This window comes from Tenrec ecaudatus, chromosome 18 (genome assembly GCF_050624435.1).
Source record: "Tenrec ecaudatus isolate mTenEca1 chromosome 18, mTenEca1.hap1, whole genome shotgun sequence".
Taxonomy (NCBI): Eukaryota; Metazoa; Chordata; class Mammalia; order Afrosoricida; family Tenrecidae; genus Tenrec; species Tenrec ecaudatus.
In genome coordinates this window covers 6,533,169-6,556,221 of record NC_134547.1, presented here as the reverse complement: position 1 = coordinate 6,556,221, position 23,053 = coordinate 6,533,169, and the positions used below count along the sequence as shown (strand labels likewise).

Genomic DNA, 23,053 nt, shown 5'->3' with positions numbered 1-23,053 from the left:
CGACACTGAGTCTCCAGTGTTGTCCCTCTTAGGGTCCTGGGCCATCAAGGGCCGGCATGTCTCATAGTTGGATCACCCATATTGTCCACTCTGTCCATTGGCTGGTCAGAGTGGGGGTATCGTCCTCCAGGCTGATGGGCCAGGATGCGCTCCACTCTCTCTTCCACCCCCTTCATTTGCTCCCTTTTGCTCTGATCAGACATGTCCCTCTCCCCTAGTTGCAGCTTCAGTGCCATCCTCTCTAGTAAATTCTTCTGGGGTGAGGGGTGGTTGTCCACGTAGCTGGTATGGGGGCCATCCCAGCTCGAATTTTTACAGAAGCAAATATGCAGGACTTTTCTTGCCAAGAGACACTGGGTGAGCTAGAACGGAAAATCTCTGTGTTTTGGTCAAAAGCCTAAGTACTGTCCCACCAAGGGGCAAGAAACATTCCCAAACATACCCATTGACCCAAGCCTTACAGGGTAAGGTCATTGCCGCTATTTCGGCTCTCTGCTGTAGTTCTCACTCCCATACTTTCTTCCCTTCCTGCCCTTTCACGCCAACGTCACCCACTAGGCAGCTCCTATAGGCTCTTCGTGCTGTGCTTCAATCTCTCCTCTCCAAGGATCCCTCCCTCGCTTGACAATCTCAGGACTCTCTCAGCCAGAGTCCATCAGTGAGCGAATCAAATGGCCTTGTGAGTATCTGCCTTGGCGTGCCTTGTTCATGGGACTGAGCTCCTTGGTCACAGTGCAATTAAGCCAACCTAGGTGAGCTGTCATGGAACCCTAGTGGAGTTGGGTTATGAGTTGGGCTGCTCACTGCAAGGTGAGCAGTTCAAAACCACCAGCTGCTGCTTTGGAGAAACACCGGGCTTTCTACTCTGATAAAGAGTAACTGTCTTAGAAACTCACAGGGGTAGTTCTACCCTGTCCTATAGGGTCTGTGAGTCAGCATCCACTCAGTGGTGGTGATTCAGTGAGGGACATGAGCCTCCCACCCTACAGAGAAGGAAGTGACTGTTCATGTTTAAGGAATTAGCCATGGAACGCTCTAAGAACAGCAACGAAACGTAGTCAAATACTAAACCCTCATGAACAGCAGTCAGACGCTGCTAGAGTTCATGCCCCAAGATGAGGGTCTCCAGCTAAAAGGCCCTCACACTGTGACTAAGGAAGCGCTGCTGCCTTCTCAAAGTCGTGTGGATCAGAGTGATGGGGACAGGACCTCCATGTGCTGGTGGGGCATGATTCCACTTGAAAGGAAGCCACGGAACATATCTGCTAATTACTGGAACATGGAATATACAAAATATGAACCTAGGAAAGTTGGACATTGTCAAAATGAAATGGTATGCCTATAGATCCATATACCAGACACGCGTGAGCTGACATGGATTGGTGTTGGCCATTTGCATCAGATCATCCTATGGTTTTCCACGCTGGGAATGACAAAATCAAGAGGAATGGTGTCAAATTCAACATCTGAAAGGACTCCCAGGAAATGCAATGCTGTCTGTGACAGGATCACTGTTATGCGCACACTAGGAGGTCCAGTCAACACAGGTCAACTCAAATGTATACAGGAACCACTAAAGCCAGTGAGGAAGACAGTGAATTCTATCAAAGTCTTCACTCTGAAACTGATCCTCCTGCAATCAACATGCCTTGATAATAACTGGGGACTGGGATTTGAAATCTAGAGACAAAGAGGAAGGCACAGTAGTTGGAAAATGTAGCCTGAGTTATGTGTGGGATGCAAAAGGGTTTTTCCCCCACATTGTCCCCTATATTGTATGTGGGAATAGAGTGCTGCTTTCTAGCCCATGATGGGTAGTCAGTTACTTAAACGTTATCTCCCTGATGGTATTAGCCAGCTAGAGCAATCAGACCTTTTTGTGTGTCCCACCATAAGTGGGGCCCGCTCCCTTCTGATAAGGAGAATGGATTGTTTCCCTGAAGGAAAGCCCAGAGACAAGGTCAAGCCAAGTCAAGAAGATGATAGGTGGGCGGCCATTTGAATCTAGGATTTCGCCCCCCCCCCCATCTAGTCACTTATGGACCGGTACTCCCTCATCTTCCTCTTGCATGTACACCTCTAGCTCATCCCCTTCCTGTCTCGCATATTCATATGGACAGACCCTCCCTGACATCTTGAATCTATGATCTGCTCATCTTGTCACATGTCCTGCATGCCTGTGCCTATTTGACTGCCCCTTCCTCTGACGTATGTGGTATTATTTATAAAGAAGGGGGCTTGTACATTCCCTATACATATATTAGCTGTGACTGGAAATATATCTCTTTCTGTGTGGACTTGGCTGCTAAGACCATGGCGGTCCTGGAGGTGAGCATACTACCATGAAGTGTGTCTGACTCCTTTATTTTACTCTCTCTCCTCTGTCTCCTATCTTCTAGGACTATAACCTTTATGTATTATCACTGTACAATTGTGCCTATGGTTGTTAGAAGCTGGTTTCCTTTGATGGCTATGGAAACGAAGCTAGTGATCATATGATGAAATTTTGCAAGACCAACGACTCCTTCCTCACAAATATCTTTTATTTTTCAACAACATGAATGATTACTATACACATGGATTGCCCAAATGAAATACACAGAAACCAAATTGATTACATCTGTGTGTAGAGACAATGGAGAGGTTCAACATTCCGTAGGCAAAACAAGACCAGGAGCCAGATCATCAATGGCTCATATGTAAGTCCAAGTTGATGTTGAAGAAAACTTAAACAAGTCCATGAAAGTCAAAGGATAACTCTGAGTACATCCCAACTGAATTTTCAGAACATCTCAAAACTAGATTTGACTCCTTGAAAACTAATGAAAGAAAATCTGAGGAGCTGTGGGAAGACACAAAGCATATGATGCATGAAGAAAGGAAAAGGTGATTTGAAAAGACGGAAAGAAAGAAAAGGACAACATGGATGTCCATAGAGACTCTCGCACTTGCTGTGGCTGTTACGTCATCTCCTGTCAACTTTCCAAGGGGTGGAGTCTAGCCTGTCAATCAGGTTGAAGCTTGACGACCACATTTGGAGATGCAATGGAGAGAAATAGCTCACTGCAGGTGGGACACACACTCTCTTCCTGCCAGACATTCTGTTGACAAACTACATGGAGCTATCCTGATGGCAGCCAGAGACTTGGAGCTGGAGGAACCAGCACTGAGATGATTACACTGCCACTGGATCCACAAGACCTTTCACCCTCTGGCCAGTGATCTTCCTGCATTCAAGGGCATTGCTGCATGAGTCTGAAGTGGAATTTACAGACTGGTGTCAGACATATGGGCTAATATTGGACTAATGGACTTGATATGGACTGGGCTGGGATATTTTCTCCATATACAATTGCTCTTTGATATAAAGTTCTTTCTCACCCACACAAGAGTATCCCAGATCTTTTCCCCCTAGCCCAGTGGTTCTCAACTTTCCTAATGCTATGATTCTTTCATGCAGTTCCTGATGTTGTGTTGAACCCCGAACCATAAAATTATATTTGTTGCTACTTCATCACTGTAATTTTCCTACTGATATGATTTGGGCCACCCCTGTGAATGGATCATTTGACCCCCAAAGGGCTACACAACTTCAGGTTGAGAACCGCTGCTCTAGTCAACCCAGACTAACACACTTGCTCTTGATGTTTCTGTAGCTAAACCAAATGGAAGAATTGAGGTCGCAGAACTAAGCAGAAAAATGTCCAAGCACAGCTCAAGAAGACAAAGTCATATGTTGTAATGAAATGTGCAGTGGAGTGAAGTACACTCCCAGCAGCCCTAAAGAGTGGGTCTGTCCTGTCTGACACAGAGTCACTCAAGTTTGGGACAGACTGGGTGACAGTGGGTTTGGATGTGGGTGTTGATGTGTTCAGATGTCTGATTGGTGGGACTGGGGCTCACCCCAAAATATCATTTGTTTGCAGGGAACCCCACTTCCAGGTCAGAAGTCTCTAAGGGCATCGCCTGGGGAGTTGGCATCACGATCCTGCTCGCTCTCTGCCTGTGCCTCATCTTCTACATGTGAGTGGTGGCATGGTGCTCACTCCCTATGGGTTTCATAGCGCCGTGTGGGGGAAAGGCCAGCCCCCCCCCCAACTAATCACGGGATCAGTTAGCACAACTGTATGATTAAGATCTATGTAAAGATTATCATAAAGTCATAGAGAAATGGGAGACAGAGTGAAATCAAGAAGTCAGACACATTTCATGGTAGCATGCTCACCTCCTGCATGGCCATGATCTTACCAGCCAGGTGCACACACAGCGTGGGCCAAGGGCAAGGGAGCGAGGTGAGGTGGGGAGCACAGGACAGAGCCTTTCTGTATTGCTAATCAAGGCTTATTAGTACTTAGGTAGAGTGATTACAGGTAAGCACACATGTCACAGGCAGGGGATGAGCTAGGGGTGTGCAGGCAGTAGGAAGGGGAGGGACTAAGGGTATACATGTGACAAGAAGGGTGGACCCTAGATGAATGATGTCGGCCTAATCTTGCTCACTTTGAGTGGGCTAGACTACCCTTGGCTCTCCTTCAGGGAAACAATCTGCTACTATCCTTCTCAGAAGACAATGGGTCCTACTTAGGGTGGGACAGAGTATATAGTCTGATTGCTCTAGATGCCTGATAGCCCTTAGGGAGAATAACCCCTGACCTACTTTTCGTTGACATCCAAGTGTAGTCATTTCCCCCGTGTAGTAAGCAGCTAAGTTTGGCATATATTTGGGGGAGCCAACTTGGGAGAAATATTTCTATTTCCCATAGCACCTTGCAAATAATTGTTTTCATTTTTATGAAGACCAAAAATGCGTTGGGTCCTCACTTTACGTCCTGGACTCCAATATTGACTCAAAGGTGATAGTGGCATTTTGAAGCTTCAAAACCTTAAGGATTCACTCAAAATTGATCTTTACATGGACAAACAGTAGGTTAATCAACATGCAAGCAGGCCCTCTGAGTATGGGTGTTCCCTGGTAGACACCTTGTTTACCATGAGAGTTACCTAAGTTTGATCTCCAACTGAGGAAGCCCCAGGGGTCATTGTCAGTGGAGATTCCCACATAGTTTCAGCGGAGCTTCCAGAATACCATGGACTAGGAAGAAAGACCTGAGGGTCATCAGAAAATCAGTCCACAATATCCCTAAGGATGGTAAAGGGCGGGTCCACAATCACAGGGATGGTGCAGGACCGAGAGCTATTTGTTCCATTGCATGTGGACCAAGCATGCACACGTTGAACAGCAATGAACCACCTCCATGATGGGATATACATCGGTGCTGGGGTTCAAATCACTTAACAACAGGTTCACTGCCCTAATCACCATTCAAATATATATATACACACACCACAAGGTATTTTATTATGTCGTACAGTGAAGAACAATCAAAGAGGTACACAAAACTAGATTAGGTAATAAATATTAATGAATAACATGAAATACGACCTGACAAAAATAACAAAACTCTTCAGATATTTCCATATTCCTTCTTGCTTGGCGTCCTCACTTGTGCATTCCCTGCTTTCATCCAAGTGAGTGTCACCGGCCATGTGATTTATCGTTGACCATCTTTTCACGGTAGGTGTAGGGTCCCATTCCTTTAGACGTCAGCCAATTAGATAACCGTCCTCACCGTGCTTGATGGAACAGAAAGCGGCAACTTCTCTGAGCTCGTGATGTTCATCTTTGAATAACCCTTTTCCTCTTGGTGGAACTGACAGAACCTCTTCTGACAACACCTGCAGCTCTTTGACCAATTGCAGGAATTTCTTAAGTCACTGGGTTAGTCTGGGTACTTAAGAGAAACAAATCCACACGAACTCATGAGTATAAGAGAGAGTTTTATACAAAGAGTAAGTGCACATGAAGAAAACATCCCAACCCAGTGCTTCCCAACCCCACAATTCCAACATGAGCCCTTATGTCTGACACCAATCCACAAAGTCCTCCTCCATCTCACAAAACACATGCATTGATGCCGGCTGCAGGAGGAAAGTCGAATCAGTGAACGTGTCAGCATCTCATCGCTGGCAGAGTTCTCCACACAGCTGCTGTAACACGCAGAGCTGCATCAGTTAGGTCCACGTGCTTCTCCTCAGGAATGTCTTGCAGGAAGTGAATCTTGCCAGCTAAAGCAGGCAACTGGCTAAGGCATCTGCACCCTCGTATGACCATCGGAGAGAGAGACCGAGAATTCCAAAGGTGAGGCTCACCGAGCCACTTCTCCTTCAGCTCTTCAATTAATGATCCTCATCTGTTTATTGTCCAAGTTGGCACAATGAACTACCGACCTCAGTCACTCATAATACCTCGTGGGGATTTAAAGTAAAAGTAAAGATAGCACGTCACCCTCTGGTTGTTTGGCAATCTCTCTCTTTACGTCTATGATTGTTTATTGAAGTAATAAATGCAAGGGAATCAATATGCAGTATTTCATCCAAAGTTTCACGAAATGACAAAATAACTATTACCTGCACAGTTTTGTCTAACTTTCTTACACCCATGGATGGGATGAACATTAACATGGGCATGCAGAATGTGCTGTTGTACAGATGAAGGTTAAAAAGGCGGCTGGAATGTCCATGTGTGATTTCCGCATGGAGCGCCTGCCCTGCCACCTGCCTTAGAGAGAACCATGATGACAAGTGCCAGTCTAACAACCAGTTCACCCAACCCAGCCAAGACATTAGGTAACAGTGTGAACCAGTTCACCAAACTCAGCAAAGACATTAGTAACAGTGTGAACCAGTTCACCCAACCCAGCCAAGAAATTAGGTAACAGTGTGAACCAGTTCACCCAACCCAGCCAAGAAATTAGGTAACAGTGTGAACCAGTTCACCCAACCCAGCCAAGACCTTAGGTAACAGTGTGAACCAGTTCACCAAACTCAGCAAAGACATTAGGTAACAGTGTGAACCAGTTCGCCCAAGTCAACCAAGACATTAGCTAACAGTGTGAACCAGTTCACCCAAGTCAACCAAGACATTAGCTAACAGTGTGAACCAGTTCACCCAAATCAACCAAGACATTAGGTAACAGTGCGAACCGGCTGAGCCCCAACACTGATGTATATACATAGTCAAGGGCAAAGAAGAATGTCAATAAATTAGCCTCCCCCCATCTTAGCGAGGGGGTCTGTTTCCAACACCTAATTCCTGAGGTGCATGAGGAAGAGCCCTGTCTTCACATCTGAGGGTAGACTACAGCCCTCAGCGCTCTGGCTGCATCACCACTTCCGGGTTCCTACCTGAGAGCCAGCCTGGCTGAAAGGCTCCATCTCTTTGTTCAGAATGAAGATCCTCAAGAAGAAGTCGGCTGAGAAGGCAGCACACACGAATGACATCCATCCTGCATTGGACACCTCCCCCCAGGTGAGTGATGCGAGCATCCTTTCATCGAGGGTCCCAGAAGGACATCTCCTTGGGGGTGATCCCAATGGGTTCATTGAACATGTCCTGGACTGAGCTCCACTTGTCCTTCCCTCTCACTCAATTCCATTCCTCCTGCTGGGCTTCTCCCTGCCTCGCCCTCTCCTCCATCTCCCAGAGCCAGGAATTTACCCACCAGCTAGTGGTTGAGGGCTCGGCGTCAGCCCCTATGGATCCCTTGTTAGAATAAGGCCCCTCACGATTGTCAGAGGGTGATTTGTAGGGGCAGCAGGTCAACAGACCTTTCTTCTGGCCAGGGATGTGGAGGGGCTTGAAGCTCCATCTTTCAGCTAGCCGTCAAGGACATTAGATGCCCCTTCGGTAGATATTCAAGAGTAGAAAGCTGCATCTTTCTTCCTCAGGGTAGCTGGTGGTTTAGAACTGCTTGCCTTGCAGTTATTCATGGCACTCCCATAGCAATAGCAATAGAAAGCCTTTGTCTCACTGCCATGGAGTTCATGCCGACTGACAGCGACCCTACAGGATGGGGTAGACCTGCCCCCACGGGTAGATGGGAGTAGAAAGCCTATCTTCCTCCAGAGGAACAGCTGGTGGTTTCAAACTGTCATGAACTTTTAGCAGCCCAACCTATAACCACAGTGCGACCAGGGCTCCCCCAGGACATCAGAGCAGCGGTTCTCAACCTGGGGGTATTGACCCCATTGGGATTTAAATGACCCTTTTCACGGGGATTGTCAGATTCATAACAATAGCAAGATTTCAGTGATGAAGCAGCAACCAAAAAAATTTGATGGTTTGGGGGTCACCACCACATGAGGAACTGCATTAAAGGGTCTTTGCATTAGGCAGATTGCCAACCACTGCATTAGAGGAAGTGAATTTTGTCAGAATTACACAGGAATGACGAATCCTCAGGAATATGTGTGGAATAAATGAATAAATAAATGTCCATCTGCCCAAGTGCCTTGAAGATCCTTGTTTCCTTCTTCAGACATGTCTGCTTCTCAACCCACTGTCATCCCACTCAGGGTCATCTGTATGAATCCTGGTCAGGAAGCCCCGCAGATGACCCACGCCCCACCGCAGCAGTCCCCGCCCTGAAGGAGGAACACTACGCCTTTGTGACCTTCCAAGAACCACAGTCCAGGAGCTCAAAGCACATCAAGGAACAAGAGTTTCACTACGCCTCTGTCACCTTCCAAGAGCCACATTCCAGGAGATCAAAGCAGGTCAAGGAACAAGAGTTTCACTACGCCTCTGTCCCTTTCCAAAAGCCGCAGTCCAGGAGCTCAGAGCACATCAAGGAACAGGAGACCCCCAGCACCACCGAGTACTCAGAGATCAGACTCGCCAAGTGAGGGCTTGTGGAGAGCCCCCGTGAGAGCATTCCTGATGGATGTGGCCTCGGGGACAGACCCCTGCTCTCCAGGCCACGGACACGGGGAGCTGCTCAGAGTGGGTCTCTGCTTCCTGTGGCTGCTATAACAAGTGTCCACCAGCTGGGGTGATTGAAGCCATAGACATTCATTCCCTCACCATTCCCAAGGTTGGAAGTTCCAACACAGGTGTTGCCAAAGTCACGTCCTCTCTGAAGACTTGGATGAAAAGTCCTTCTCCCGGTCTCTTCCAGCTTCTGGTTGACTTAGGCATTCCTTGGCTTGTAGCAGCAGCACAATACAACTCTTCCTCTTTGCCTTCACAAGGTCAATGTTTTAGCACAACAAACTCTATGTCTTTACACATTTTTAACAAGAAATAGAAACCTTGTATGGAGCAGTTGTGCTCTGTACACATGGGTCCTCTGTGGGACAGGACCAACGTGAAGGACACCACCAACCAACAAAGTCATGACCATCAAGAGATGTTGCTCTACGTCTCCTCTCTTCTCAGTTCTTGGGTCAAGGCCCACCCAACTTCAGTACGACCTCACGGTAACTTAGCGAGCTCCGCCCACAGAGATGCTGTATCCAACTAAGGCTACGTTCCAGTTAGTGGAGTTAGAACGTGAACCTATCTCTTAAGGGGGGTCATAGTTCAACCCACAACAAAGTGGTTGGATGGTCATATTTGGACATTCCTGGGCTCAGATCCAGGCTCAAGTACTTCCCACGCACGTCACAGAGAAAAAAGGGAAGTGTTCGTAAGGTCCACGGAGAAGTAGACCTTTAAAAAAAAAATATTTTTCTAATTATATTTTGTTGAGGGCATGCATTGTAAATAAGTCTCTACATGGGCCAAGGATTGATACTGATGATGTTCCAGCTGTACAGTCACTTGCACCTTCTCTCAGTAACAAACTCATTGTCACAAGGGTCTCCGTGTTAGCCCCGTTGGACTAGAGAAACAAATCCACTGACACTCCTGTAAAGTTTAAGAGACTTCAAGAAATAATTACACATCGAGCAAACCTCCCAGCCCACCCAGGAGGTACCTCTGAGCTGTGCCTGATTGACAGTCCAGACTCCACCCCTGCACTTGTATCTATCTTTAGAGTGACGTGAAAGCATGTAACTACCACAGGTAACCTCTCAAATACCTGCTGTTCTTCTGATCCCACACAGCCTGGGGTGGACAGCACCATGCTCTGGCGGACAGGTTGGCCTGAAGAACACTTGGGGGATACTTTTAGGTTAAGAGAAAACAATTGCAATCTCACGCCAAGATGACTATGTGTACTTCTTTGGGACAACACCCAAACTTGACCAACGGTCCTTTCATCAGGACTGGTTTTGGGGTGCGCTTTTTCAATACTGTTCTATTAAAATCCATGAGAGTCTCATTTCCTAATAGTGGATTCGTAGTGACATCATTCGGAATGCATTAGTTCACCAAGTAGGATAAGCATGACTGTTAAACGTGTCGATCTCAGCAGGGGCCATGACACTTACATCCCGTAACTCTATTGGACACGTCCATCTGCTGTGATCACGTGGGGGGGGGGACACGCTCTATATTTAAATGTAAATATATTTCTAAATGTAACTCTCTGGTGGGAGAAGACAGTGGTAGAATGTTGATGGATCACACAAGACTTATATCCAGGGTATCTAAAGAATCTATCAATATCTTGTAGAAATCAACAAGGAGAAGGCAGACTGCCCAGTGGAAAACAGGATGGTCCAATGGGCCGTAAGCATACAGAAAGACGCACAGCTCCGGCAGTGGCTAAGGATATTTATGTTAGAAACAGCAGTGCTCTGTGAGGACACTGCCACCAGCTTGGATGAAATTGTTTAAAGTAACCTTAAGAACACTGAGGGTTGGTGTGGATGGGAAGGCACTGGAACACCCTTGTACTTCTAGAAGGGGTGGAAATTGGCACAGCACTTGGGCAAATGCGTGCTTCACTCCCCCTCAGATGAGCATGGGAGTCAGCAGATCCACTCCTGAGCACAGACCCACCTGAAATGCAAACACACATCCTCCAACCCATATCAATTGGAGTTCTTCTTTTTACTGTAGTTGGTTGTTACATAATATTTGAGATATTCTTGTATTGAAAGTAGCGTTGAGGACAATGCATGTACAAATGTGCTTAACACAAGTGATGTATGTACGGATTGTGATACGAGTTGTAGGAGTCTCTAATAAAATGATTTCTAATAAATAAATTATAGTAGCCTCCTTGTTTAAATGGGAGTCTATTCCTAACTGGACATCTGGCTTTTTATCTCGAAATACCGGGCCTCCAGGGAACCTCCTCCTCAGAGCCCTGGCTCCTGCTCACACCACCCAATCACAAATACAAGCTCTAGACAAGCATGTGGACCGGCAGCCTATGAGGCCTGAGAAACCGCCAAGACCAGTTAGTATCACACATCTCACCACAGAGAAGCTCTGCCCAGCAGCACAGTGAAAACAGTGCCATCGAGTGCATGCCTACTCAGATGGACCCTCCAGGATGGGTCGACCTCCCCCGCGGGGGTTCTGAGATTGCAACTCCTTGCGGGAGTCCAACGCCTCATCTTTCTCCTTCAGAGCGGCTGGTGGTTTTGAACTGCTGACCTTGAGGCTAAGTAGCTCAATTTGTAAGCACCAGACCAACAGGGCTCCCAGAGCCTGTGAGAAGAGCGCTCACTGTGGGTTCTCACTTCTGCTTCCTCAGGGCTTTCACTTCTGCTTCCTCAATGGTCCAGGGCCCAGTGGGGAGACATCTACATCCACCCCTGCCCAGTCTCCACTCAGATCCCAGACTTCCCTTCCCCAACCCCACAAAGGTGACATGGGAAGGTCCAGGTCAGCAAGTCCAAAGCCATGACCTCCCTGAACCCCTCCCCCGAAAGATGGCGAGCCCTTGAGCGGTGGAGAGCGGAATGGAGAGGCTACTGAGTGTGGGTCCCAGGGTGTCTGGAGCAGAAGTTCACTTTATGCTCAGTCCCCAGGCACAGCTTCCGGATGCTGCTTCCTCTTCTGCCCTAGCCCAGACTCAGCCCCGGCATCAGGGCCATGAGCTGCTTCCAAGATGCTGCTGCTGCTGCTGCCGCCCATGCTGCTGGGGGGTGAGTGGCCTGAGAACCAGAGGGGTCTCAAGGGGTGAAGGTGGATGTATGTGTGTCGCAGGAAAAGCCTCTGTCTCCCCTCAGGGTCCCTGGCCCAGGGTTGGAGATACAATCTGCAGGTACAGCGTTCCGCCACGGTGCAGGAGGGCCTGTGCATATCCATACTCTGCACCTTTAACTATCCCCGGGAAGGCTGGAAGGACTCTGACCCAGCTTACGGCTACTGGTTCCGGGAAGAGACCGACATTATCTCCGGGGCTCCAGTGGCCACAAACCACCCACTTCGCCGGGTCTACTTGGGGACTCAGGACCGATTTCTGCTGCTCGGGGACCCCCAGAACCAGAGCTGCTCACTGATGATCAGAGATGCGCGGAGGGAAGACACAGCCAGATACTTCTTTCGAGTGGAGAGAGGAATTCTGAAATATAATTACATAAACTACCCGATGCCTCTGGAAGTGACAGGTAGGAGAGCCGGCCCAGCCGGGTGGCCAGGGACAGACTCTGAGGTCGGGCAGTGGGCCTGGGCCTAGGATCTCCCTCTCTCTGACCCAGGCCTGACACAGAAGCCGGATGTCTTCATCCCTGAGACGCTGGAGCCTGGACGCCCGGCAAAGCTAGTCTGTCTGTTTCCTGGAGTATTTGCAGACTGTCCGAAACCCACGTTCTCCTGGACAGGAGTGGCTCTCTCCCCCAAACAACCTGAACCACAAACCTCCCTTTTCTTCTCTGAGCTCACCTTCACCCCAAGACTCCAGGACCACAACACTGAGGTCTCCTGTCGAGTGGGATTCTCCAACAAGGGAGTGAGCGCAGAAAGGACCATCCAGCTGAAGGTGGACCGTGAGTTAGGGGCAGGACTCTGGGGGGTGGGGACAGGCCATCTGTACAGGGAGGTGAGAAACGGCTGTTGCAGCCAGCAGGCTCGGGTCCAGGGGGGAACCTGGGCAGAGTGGTGTGTCCTGAGAAGCTGCCTTTACCCTGGGAGGTGGCTGGGCCACTCTTCTGGGCCCAGCTAGTGCTGGCTGCATGGCCCCAGGCGAGGCCAGGGACAGTCACGCCTCCTTTCCTGGGGTGCTCTCTGTGACTCTGGGGAAACCATTTCTCCAAATGTTATCACACACACTCCTTGCAGATGCCCCCAAGGATCCTGTCATCAGCATTTCCCAGACCAATGCATCAGGTACCTGGGGGGAAGGGCGGTGGTGATTTGCGAAGACGAATATAGCACTCTTTGGGGGTTAAAAAATGTTTGTGGGTGGTAGAGAGTGGGAAGCCCACCTTCCTCTCTCCCCTCCAGCCCCTCAGCCCCAAGGAGACTCCGTGGAAGTCCAGAAAGGCCAATACCTGCGCCTGCGCTGTGAGGCAGATGGCCAGCCCCCCGCCATGCTGAGTTGGGTCCTGGACAACAGGGTGCTCTCCACGTCCTCTCCCACCCGGTCCGGCCCTCTGGAGCTGGAGCTGCCTCAGGTGGGGGCCAGGGATGCGGGGCGCTACACCTGCCAAGCGGAGAACAGGCTGGGCTCCCAGCAGAGCTGGCTGAACCTCTCTGTGCAATGTGAGTGTGGGCGACCGGTTTCCCGAGAAGGGACAATGGTGGCAGGGACGGGGGTGGGGGCCGGTCCTGGAGTCAGGCGCGCAGAGCCGGGAGGGGTCTGCCCCCAGAGCAATGGCAGCAGGTCCCCACCTGTCTGGATAGCAGAGTGGTGGTTTCTGGGGCTCCCTGCTCTGCCCCATATCCCCGTGGCGCCATTCCCCGAGCAGAGCCCTGACCACCTAAGCCAGCCACCCCCTGGCCCAGTCTCTGTTTCAGGCCCTCAGGGAACCTAAAATCATGGTCTCCTGAGCAAACAGGATGGGTATGAAATGCGGGTGCCCTCAGTAGAAGCTACATCCCATCATGGTGTCCAGAAGCCTGGTATAGGAAGGTGCCCTCAGCTCTGCTGCCTACCCCCTGCCCTGGTCCTGAAACACTTTGGGAATGGCACATCTTTCCTGCTCCTGGAGGACCAGTCCCTGAGCCTTTTCTGTGTGGCTAACAGCAGACCCCCTGCCAGGCTGAGCAGTGTCCTGGACAACAGGGTGCTTTCATGTCCCCTGCTTCGGGGTCCAGAACTCTAGAGCTGAGTCTGCCTCAGGTGGGGGCCAGGGATTGAGGGTGTTTCAGCTGCTGAGCTGACCACAGGATGAGCCCCGAGCAGAGGTGGCTGAGCCTCTGGATGCAATGTGCGTGTGGGAGGGTAGGTTTCTGGGGCTGGGGACAGTGTGTTTGGGGATCCTGGAGTCAGAGTTCAGAGCTAGGAGGGAGCCTGTCGCAAGGGCAATGGCAACCCTGCCGCCCTCCCCCCAACCACCACACACACATCAGACTCCAGACCCCTACCTTGCTTCCATACCAGTGTAGTGGGTTTCTCAGACTCAGTAGGTGGTGTAGTATGCCCCTCCCCACTCCTCTTGGAAGGCTCCTCTTGCCCACAGGGAAATAGCCTTTGTCCTGGGAGGTGACTGGACAACTCTGAGAGTATGACAGTATCCCCATATCTAATTCCCCAAATTGAAAACCCAACTCACTGCCATCGAGTCAATGCCTACTAATAGCGACCCCACAGGACAGGGTAGAAGTCCCCCTGTGGGCTTCCAAGAGTGCAATTCTCGATGGGAGAAGACAGCCTCATTTTTCTCCCAAGGAGCCGCTGCTGGTTTGAACTGCTGACCTCGTGGTTAGCAGCTTCTTCTAAATTCACTCCTCCAGTTCTGTCTGACAGACTTACTCCTGCTCAAGGCTGAGATTCTAATCCTGGCACTGCCTCTGGCAACCCAGGTCAAACTGATATCTGTGAGCAGCCTGGGCTCGGGCTCTGATTTTAAGGAACACTGGGCTGTGTATGAGTGCTTGAGTAGACAGTAGCTGGATCTGGGACTCAACCTTAGGCGGGGTTCTCTAGAGAAACAAAACTAGGAAACTTACGATTATATAAATAAAAGGATAGGTGTAGATATTGAGAAGGAAAATGACAGCTAATTAGTCCACACAGCAGTACTGAGGACTCAGTTCAACTCACTTTCCTGGAACTGTTCGTGTCCTGAAGGTCCTTCAACCCACACAGGCTGGTTCAAAGGAAGCAGACAGCACACAGCAGACTCTGCCCTCTGACATAGCAGGGTGGGGCAGCCCAGCAGGGAGATGAGAAGTTGAGGGGTACCAGAGGCCAGGAGCAGGGGTGCTTGGCAAAGCAGGTCCTGATGGAGCCTCAAACTCTAGCCATGCACGCGTTCTATGGCAACAGGACCCATGGGTTGGCTGGGCCCACAGGTAGTGCAGCCCGTGGCTAAAGCAAAGGACTAGCTCAGGCAGGAGCACACGGGTACAATCACCAGGGAGAAAGAGAGCAGCCAGAGCAGCGGGTCAGAGGCCTGCATCTGGGTCTGACTGAGATGGAGCCAATCAGGAAGGGGTGAGGCTGGGCTGTGTCTCTGTTTTTCTGCTTGTTGTAGGGTGTCGTGGGGTCGTCTCTGAGTCACACTGTCTGGCCCTGCCCCATTCTCACAGAGGTTCTGTCTGAGCCCATCGCTGTAGCCACGGTGCCAGTCCATTTCCTCGAGGGCTTTCCACTTGTCTGCTGTCCCTCTAGCCCTTCAAGTGTGCTGTTCTTCCCCAGGGACTGGTCTCTCCTGGCCACCTGTCCAAAGAGAGTGAGACAAAGAATCTCACCATCCTCACTTCTAAGGAGCATGCTGACCCTGAGTACTTCTGAGACAGATGTGTTGGTTCCTCTGGCGGCCCATGGACTTCAATACTCCTCGCTGACACCGACACCCAATCCATCCAATTAGGGATGCACCACAAGGTCCCCTTGTGGGTTCATTAGCACACGGAAAAGACTGGAAGGAAACTCACCCACATGCCCATTACTATGGGTGACAAGATTTGTGGGGAACCCAGAAAACGGGGCTTCAACTCCATCACTGCTGTTTTACATGGGTGTCTGATCTTTCAGACCATCTCAGTACTCTCCGTCCAATGGAAATCAAGTCCCAGATTTTATGAGGTTTTTGGGGTCTTATTTTTAGTGATGGAGGTGTCGTGGGAGCACAGGGGGTGAGGAGTTGGGCTGCTATTGTTTCACTGCCCTAAAGGAAAAGAGAGTACACATACACATAACCTAGAGAACCCCCAAAAGCAAACTCACTGCCACGGAGTCAATTCTGACTCATAGTGACCCTGCAGCAGAACAGAACTGGCCCTGTGGGTTTCTCACACTGTACATCTTTACAGGGATAGGAAGCTTTCTCTCTGTCCCACAGAGCAGCTGATGGTTTCGATTCAATGACTTGCAGTTAGCAGTCCATCTGCTAAACCACTGTGCCACCAGTGGGAAACCAGCCTCCACTACTGAATGGGTCCTAAGGGGCGGTTGTGTAATTGATGGGTAAATGAAAGGGACATCAGGTGAGGCATGCAAGGGCTCACCTCTTCGGATGACAGGATCAAGAGAGAGGGCCGAATGTATCCTCTCACAGGTTTATACAATGTCCGGCATGCAAGCCATGTCACGCGCATATGTAACGTGAAGGGGACTTGCTAAGGCCACACCCATCACAGGAAGGTACATGTGTAACAAGATGGGTGGGTTCTAGAGTTAAGATGGAGCGTAACCTTGATCCTCTCTAAGCTCACTTGACTCTAAGTGTCTCTGAGCTCTTCTCCAGGGGAGCAATCTATGATCATTATCAGAAGGAAGTGGACTGTACCTGTTGTGTGTGGGTGGAGAGTGGGGAGGGGGTCTGATCTCTCTCCATGTCAGACACCCCTAAGGCAGACAACCTCCAGGCAGTTAACCTTCAAGGGTATCCTCGCAACCACGTGAATTGCCAGCAGCACCTTTAAATGGGCATTATTACGGGGAACGTTATGGGGGATAACTTTTCCTTAGGAAAAAGTGGCTGGCATGCATCCCCAAGTACTGAGCATGAAGGCCTCCCTCCACCAGAGTCTGCCTCCCAGACTCCTTAAATAGGAATGTAGGGAATGGGACCCCATACTCTCTCTTCCTGGGTCTCCATTTCCAATAGCCACCCAACATTTGTTTTGATTCACTGCCATGGTGATGAGAGGACTCTTGGGGACCCTACACGACAGGATAAACTGTATCTGTGGGTTTGCAAGTCTAAATGCTTTATGGGATCAGAAAGCCTGTCTTGTTCCCAAGGAGTGGGTAGTGGTCTTGAACTTCAGAAAGCACCCTAACATGTAAGAACTATGCCACAGGGTTACATAAACAGACAGATAGACAGACCGACTGATAGATAGATACATAGATAGATATATAGATAATACCGAAATGTGTAGAGAGCTAAAAATATTTTTTTTCCAGTTAAAGTTAGTTGTTTTTTTTCTCAAATTGTGTGACTCTCAACAATGGTAGTTGCCAGAAACCTCCACCAGCATCCACAGTGTCTCGGTGCCCCTGAGCTCAAACTTGATGCTTCCCCTTCCCTTTAAGATGTGGGTCGGGGGAAGGCTGGGTGCCTGTGGTCCCCATGCCCTGATGCAGGAGAGGATGTGAGAGCAATAGCTCAGTTCCACTATGAGCAGAAGGATCCTACACGTGTGCTGTGGGAGAGGAGGATGTTCTCACCCCATTCTCCCGCAGGGGCACCCGAACCCATGACGGAAGTGGTTCAGCTGACCATTGCGGTCTCTGTGGTCAAGGCTGTCCTCCTCAGCATCTGCTTCACCTTCTGCATGTGAGCACCACCCCGTGAAGGGAGGGGAGTGTGGAGAAGGCAGAGGGAAGCCACCAAACCCCAGACACCCAGCCCTGGGGGGAGCATAGTGGGTCTGGGGCTCAAGACCAAGAGGGAGGTGGACTGATGGTGACACTCCCACAGGAGTCCCTATGAGTCAGCCTTGGCGTCTGTGTCCACCTGGCCCATGTCTCCAGAATTGGAGCCCCTAGCTCTCATCAGAAGGACTCTGGAGAAGGCCTTCCCTGTCCCATTTCTCCCTCACTTTCCCGTCACCTAAGGGGAAACAGAGGGTCCCTGTCCTTCCAGGCCCCACGTTGCCGAGCTGAGAGGCTCTCTGGTCTGTTGATACAGAGTGAAGCACTGCAGGGACAGAGCGGCCAAGCCGGCAGTGAGCATGGAGGTCACAGACACACAAGGTGCACCCACATCCATGGGGTAGACTCTCAGGTGAGTGACAAGAACTTCTCACCATCGGGTGTTCCATCTGACACCTGCCTCAGGAAGCCCCTGGATTTCCTCCTCACCATGACCAAGGGGGAGGTGCTCATTTCCCTGCACAACCCAAGCTCCTGCTGGGAAGCAACTCACTGATGACCCAGCCTACTCCACAGTGCCGTCTGCACTCTGTCCTGCCTTCCGTCTCCAAAATCTAATAATCCACTAATTTCCATCATCCTTGGTCTTCTGCCCAGATGATGCTCCTCTTCTGTGCATCTTGACCCCGCCCAGTCATATCTGTGACCTTAGGTCTTCTGCCCCTCACTGAACTCAAGTCCTCTCTCTGCCTCCCCTTCTTCTCCCAACACTGGACTCCAGGTTGCTCTTCCAGGTGTAGCTACTGTCCGGCTACTGGAACTTGGGAACGCCGGCTGACGTGACCTCACCTTGGATGCAGAATGGGTGGGAGTCTAGTCTGGATGTCTCAGCATCTCAGGACTTGTCACTGTGGGACCCTGCAGCCACACGCTTCCAGCCCCTGTGTTTACCCCTTGTCTCATCACGCCTGACCCTGTCCAGTCCTGTTCTGAATCAATGGTTTTGCATGTGCAGATACGTGTGTATATGTACAATTGTGGTACTTACAAAATCTCGAGTCAATATGAGGATATGAAGAGGGACGGGGTGGAGTCAAGCTTGTCAGTCAGGTCACAGCCTGATGCCTCCTTATGGGCGTGACCTTCTCATGAGTACACTGTAAGCTCTCACTCTTGTTCCCTGAAAGCTGCACACGCTCTCTCTCTGGCTCACATTCTGGTTGTCAAACGACATGCTGGTGCTGACAACACCTTGGAGATTCTTCTACCGCAAGGGCATCCACAAGACTCTCACCCACTGCGCTGTGATCTCCCTGTATTCGGCATCATTGTGAGTGGCTATGTGAGCCTGAAGATGAATGGATGGACTATTATTGGATTTATGGAGTAACATCAGACTTAGGACTTGATCTGGACTTGACTGCGGTGTTTTCTTCATATACAATTAATCGCTTTGATATAAAGCTCTCCATATATATACATGAGTGTCTCTGCATTTGTTTCTTTAATCAATGAAGTCTTACACCATCGTACTCACTGTAAATTTTGAGAAGAGTGACATGCATTTGTACGTTCACAAACACCACTCCCCAGTTGTACTGACTACCTATGGCTTTGTCTAAATGGATGTTCACTGTTCTACATTGTTGGGATCTGATACCCACTGCCATGCCTACATAGAAACTCACAGACACTGTGCACGGTTCAAGAGTTTCAGTTCAAGACACCCCTCAAACTCCACACTCCTCTCAGTCCTGAGTCATCGCCTGACACCTCACGTTTACTCGACACAATAAGCGATGTCAAGCCAACCCCGGGAGAGCCCCCAACTTCCTTTCTCTGGACAGTTGAGCTCCTTGTTGCTCTCACAGAGTCCTTCCTCTCATCCAAGCGGAGGGCAGCACGTGCTGACCACAAGCAGAGAGTTTCTATAACTTCCCCCAAATAAGCTGAGAGCCCCCCCTCATTTCTCAAACACACACTTCCCTTTCCCCATACTTTCTCTGAACAGAACCATCGGAGTTTTATCCAGTCGCCACTGTGCTCTGGACCGGGTTCTATGTGATTACTTTAATTCGGGGGGAAAACCCTTTCTGTCCCCAGGAGCATAAACATCCAACTAATCCAATTTCACAATCAAGGAACTGTGAGCAATGGTCTAAGGTACAACTTTTGGCCTCCACCCATCAGGAGCAATAGAGAAAGACGGAAACCAATGTTTCAAAGATGCTGCTACTCTGTACAGCTACTAACCTACATAATCCACGGCCTCCCCAACCTGAGACCAGAAGAACTAGATGGTGCCCAGCTACCACAATTGAACATTCTGATCAGGAGCCCCTACCCCATGGACCCAGCCATTTCGAGAAGAAAACCCCAGAGAACGATAAGCTCCATTCCTTTGAGAGTCGAGGCTTCACGTGAGCAGTAATGTAAGCAGACCCCTAAACCCATTTCCTGGGAGATGCCCCTTTAAGCTTGTGGGCATACTAGCCTCTGAGGTCACTTTTTAGCAACTAAGAAGTTTCCAACACAAAATTATAAAGTGTTGTCCACTTGCCCACCACCCCCACCCCCAAGGCTGCGGAAGATGGTGCTCTGTGGCCATGGCCATCTCCTGAGCAGGTTGGCAGCCATTGTGGCCGACCAAGGGCGGCTGAGCCACAAGGTGGCGCTGCGCTGTGAGGGCATCAACATTTCTAAGAACTTCTAAGGAAACAACTTGAAGGACCTGATCTTCTTCCAGAAGAGCATGACCACCAGGTCTCTCGCCTGATCTACCACTTCAGGGACCCTATCACCTCTGGGTCCCCAACCCCATTTTCGGGCAAAAACCTTGGGAGGCATGCTGCCCCAGAAGATCAAGCGGGGCCAGGCAGTCTTCAACTGGCTCATGAAGTTTGATGGAATCATGAAAACCCCGCACTCCCGCCCATGACAAACTCCCTACACAAGGGAAAACACATGGTGTTTCCTGCTGCCTCAAGAGGATGAGGCTGAATCCCAGTGGAAGTTCACCTACCTTGGCCGCCTAGCTCCGACGTGGGCCGGAAGTACCTGGCAGTGAGTGACGGCCAACCTGCAAGAGAAAAGGGAGGAAAAAAACCAATATCCATGACATGCTGGGGATCGAACGACCATTTCAAAGGGGTTGCCAGATTCATAAGAGTAGCAAAATGAACTGATGGAGTACCAACAAAAATAATTTCATGGTGGGGGCGGGGGGTCACCACAACATGAAGACCTGTCTGAAAGGGTCGTGGCATTAGGAAGCTGGAGAAGCACTGCATCACAGGAGATGCAGCAGCTCCTGAGGCTGCGGAAACAGGCCAAGAAGAACTTGGAGACGAAGATCGACAAGTACACAGAGCTTTTTAAGACCCAAGGTCTCCCGGTCTCAGCCCAATAAAGACATAGTCCTTCCACAACAACAAAAATTATTATCCACGGTACTCTTGAGAAAAGCCATCTAGATAAGACCCTAGGTGGAGAAGCACTACGGAGAGCAGATTACGGGGCAGGAGAAGCAGAGCGTTAGACAGGAAGAGGCAGGAGATGATTGGATGGAATGCTGACACACCGTGACGGGGGAGAGACGGGTAGCCCATCACAATGATCTACCTGTAACCCCTTCCATGGGACTGACACCAGACAAGTGGGTGAATGGAGACATGGGTCAGTGTAAGACATGAAATAATAAAGTATAAATTAGCAAAAGTTCCTGAGGGAGAGAGAGGTGAAAATGAGTTGCTAACGCCAAGGGCTCAAGTAGAAAGAAAAGGTTTGGAAAAGGATGATGGCTACAAATGTACAAATGTACTTGACACAATGGAAGGATGGATTGTGATAAGAGCTGTATGAGCACCCCCACCCCAATAAAATGACTTCAATAAATAAAGTGTTTGAAAAGCAAGGATGTTCCATGATAAGATCGCCAAAGACCAACGGGTGCATAAGCAAATGTGGCGAAGAAAGCTGATGGTGTCCGGCTATCGAAAGAGACAATTTCTGGGGTGTTAAAGGCTTGAAGGTGAACAAGCGGCCATGTAGCTCAGAAGCAATAAATCCCACATGTAAGAACCACACCAGCTGGTGCGATCATGAGGTGCCAATGGGACCAGGTAAAAGTCATCATGCAAAAAAATTATATATGTGTGTGTGTGTGTGTGTGTGTGTGTGTGTGTGTGTGTTTATACCATAATGAATGAAGGGGGAAGTGCAGTTTGGAGACCCGAGGCCCAAATGTCGACACTGGAGATTACCCTCATAAAGGGGTTTAGGAGAGGAGATGGGTCAGTCAGGGTGTGATATAGTACCGATGAAGAACACAGCTTTCCCCTAGATCCTGGATGCTTCCTCCCCCCAACTACATGATCTAAATTCTACCTTGCAGGACTGGATAGGGCAGAGGTTGAACACTGGTGCATATGGGAGCTGGACGCACAGGGAACCCAGGGTGGACGATACATTCAGGAACAGGGGTGTGAGAGGTAATGCTGGGAGAGAGGAGGGTGAGTGGGTTGGAAAGGGGGAACTTATTACAAGGATCCACATGTGACCTTCTCCGGCAAAGAAGGGGGGGAAGGAAGACTCCGGATAGGGCAAGATATGACAAAATAAAAATCTGTGGTTTATCAAGGGCTCATGAGGGAGGAGCGAGCGGGGAGGGAGGGAATAAAAAAAGAAGACCTGATGCGGAGGCTTAAGTGGAGAGCAAATGCTTTGAGAGTGATTAGGGCAAAGAATGTACGGATGTGCTTTATACAATTGATGTATGTATATGTGTGGATTGTGCTAAGAGTTGTATGAGCCCCTAATAAAATGTAATAAAAGAAAAGAAAATGATTAGGGCAAAGAATGTACAGATGTGCTTTATACAATTGATGTATGTATATGCATGGATTCTGATAAGAGTGTATGAGCCAGTAATAAAATGTTTAAATAAAATAAAATAAAATTACATCTTAAAAAAAAAAAAAGATGAGGAAGGATGTTACTTTGAGACCCGAGGTGCGCCTGACCCAAGCCATGGTATTGTCCATTGCCTCCTATGCTTGGAAAAGTTGGGCATCAAACCAGGAAGACAGAAGCACACTCGGTGCATTTGGAGTGTGGTGCTGCAGGGACTATTGAAAGTACCATGGACTGCTCAAAGGTCCCAGGGGGCTGTCTCAGAAGGAGTTTGGCCAGAGTGTTCTTTGAGGCAAGGCTGCCAGCCTGGCATACTTTGGACATCTGGTCAGGAGCGCCCAGTCCTTTAAGAAGGATGTGATGCTAGGTAAATTAGAAGGACAGAGGGAAACAGGAAGCCCTCACCGCGATGAGCTGACACAGAGGCAGCAACCACGGGCTCAGGTCGGGAACAAGGATGAGGCTGCTAC

General features: G+C 49.6%; 1 pseudogene; it reads left to right on the top strand.

The window, feature by feature from the left end:
• The first annotated feature begins 11,849 nt into the window (after positions 1-11,849).
• Positions 11,850-15,641, top strand: LOC142432643 (sialic acid-binding Ig-like lectin 10; annotated as a pseudogene).
• The last annotated feature ends 7,412 nt before the right edge of the window (positions 15,642-23,053 follow it).